Consider the following 2,500-nt stretch of genomic DNA (forward strand, 5'->3'; position numbering starts at 1 on the left):
TAGGCTTGAATGTCGACAAAGTGACGCGAAGCGGAAGCCTACCACGGCGTAAAAATGTCGACAGATTTTTTCGGACCTTGTCCTGCCATGGGCTGCGCGCAGCATGCCGGCAGCCTGTGCGCAGCGTGCGCACAGCATGTCGGCAGCGTGCGCACAGCATGCCGGCAGCGTGCGCGCACCATGCCGGCAGCCTGTCGACAGAATTTTTCGAAACTTGTCCTGCCATGCGCGCGCGCAGCTTGCTTGCAGCGTGCTGATTCTGTCGACAGTGAGGCTAGCGAAAGTTGTCCTGCCATGGCGTGCGCGCAGCCTGTGCGCGCAGCTTGCGCATCTGTCGACAGTGAGGCTAGCGAAACTTGTCCTGCCATGGCATGCGCGGCGCCTGCGCGCAGCCTGCGCGCAGCATGCGCACAACATGCGCGCAGGCTGTGCGCAGCGTGCGCGGAGCTTGCGTGCAGCTTGCGCATCTGTCGACAGTGAGGCTAGCGAAACTTGTCCTGCCATGGCATGCGCGCAGCGTGCGCGCAGTCTGTGCGCAGCATGCGCGCAGCCTGTGCGCAGCGTGCGCGCAGCTTGCGCATCTGTCGACAGTGAGGCTAGCGAAACTTGTCCTGCCATGGCATGCGCGCAGGCTGCGCGCAGCATGCGCGCAGCCTGCGCGCAGCATGTGCGCAGCATGCCGGCAGCATGGTTCCAGGTTTTTTCAAATGTCGACAGAATTTTTCAAATCTTGTCAAACCCCGTTTTTATTGAAATTTCCTCGCACAATAAGCTCCCCATAAGTAGTCTATGATTTTTAGGACCTTCTCCAACTTACAAAACTAAAAAATTCCTCCCGGATTTGTTTTAATGATTTTTTCAATTTTACGACTTCTAAAAATAATAAAAAATACTTCCCGACTTCAAAAATTTATGAAACTTTTTCCCATCATAGATTGCATGTTTCTTAGTATCCCTGCAAAAAATCACGTCCAAATACCTTGTATTGAATTATTTAGAGCCCATTATGACTCCTCGCGCATAGGTGATGTCTCTTCCTGTCAAAGGGCTAAATGCATAAAATGCTATATAGGGGGGTGTGTGTTGCCTGCATATGCATGGCAGCCCATGCCTTCCTAGCTGCAGCCCCCTTCCCCCACGCCACACCCATGTCATGTTGCCTCGATATGTTGCCTCGGTATTATGGGTTTGGTGTCGGGGTCGGGGGGCTGCCACCCATGGCGGTGGTGGCCGGAATCCGGCCGCCGCCACCATGCCGCCGCCATGGGTGAGGGAGGAAAAAAAAGGCGTGGAAAGTTGCGAAATGGGGTTGTCTAGGCTTTTTTTTGGCATGGGAGAGCATGGAGTGCTAGGAACTCCTTCTCAAATGCACGGGCATGTCGACCACAACCTCATTTCGCAACAACAACCACCCGTGTGGGGTGGCGGTGGGTGGATAGTCGCGGATTGGGGCTTGCCAAGCCAATGTTTTCAAAAAATTTCATCAAAATTAAAAACAAATGTTTTGTTGCCTTCGGATTTGTGGGCGAGCGGCGAGTCGGAGTGGAGCCGGTAAAGTTTAACCTCGGTGTGCACGGTTGTTTTTAGAAACTCAATCCAATGCCGGGGACGTTGAAAGTGACGCTCTTATGAGTTGCAAACCCGCAAGATTTAAAGAACCTTTTCAAAACAATTTCAAACCAACAAGATTTAAAAACAGAAATTTTCATCAAAATGAAAAACAAATGTTTTGTTGCCTTCGGACTAGTGGGCGAGCGGCGAGTCGGAGTGGAGCCGGTAAAGTTTAACCTCGGTGTGCACGGTTGTTTTTAGAAACTCAATCCAATGCCGGGGACGTTGAAAGTGACGCTCTTATGAGTTGCAAACCCACTAGATTTAAAGAACCTTTTCAAAACAATTTCAAACCAACAAAATTAAAAACAAATGTTTCGTTGCAAACAAATTGTGGGCGAGCGGCGAGTCGGAGTGGAGCCGGTAAAGTTTAACCTCGGTGTGCACGGTTGTTTTTAGAAACTCAATCCAATACCGGGGACGTTGAAAGTGACGCTCTTATGAGTTGCAAACCCACAAGATTTTAAAAACTTTTTGAAAATGTTTCTTCTAAATGACACATTTTGATCCTTGGCAAGTGCTCAATCCGTAACTATCCAATCACCGCCACACCACACCGGTCGGGAGTGTGTGAATGGTGTGCTTCCCGGGGTTGGCATAGATAATCTTTCGCATCGACAATCTTTTGCATGCGAGGGAATGTCTATGCCAACCCCGGGAAGCACACCATTCACCCACTAGTTGTGGGCGACGATGGGTTGGCTTCAAATGAATTTTTGCTTGGGGTTGTCCTCGGTATGCTTTTGTGTTGGGAGTACGGCCACCAAACCTTCTCAATGCACGGGTATGTCGAGGATGGCTTTCGGCGGGGTTGATGAAGAAGCTACCCAATTCTCGGCCACACGAACACATGGTGACGATGCGTTGGCTTCAAGTGAGCTTTAGCTTG

The sequence above is a fragment of the Prunus avium genome, unplaced genomic scaffold, assembly GCF_965620075.1.
Source record: "Prunus avium unplaced genomic scaffold, drPruAviu1.hap1.1 HAP1_SCAFFOLD_28, whole genome shotgun sequence".
Taxonomy (NCBI): domain Eukaryota; kingdom Viridiplantae; phylum Streptophyta; class Magnoliopsida; order Rosales; family Rosaceae; genus Prunus; species Prunus avium.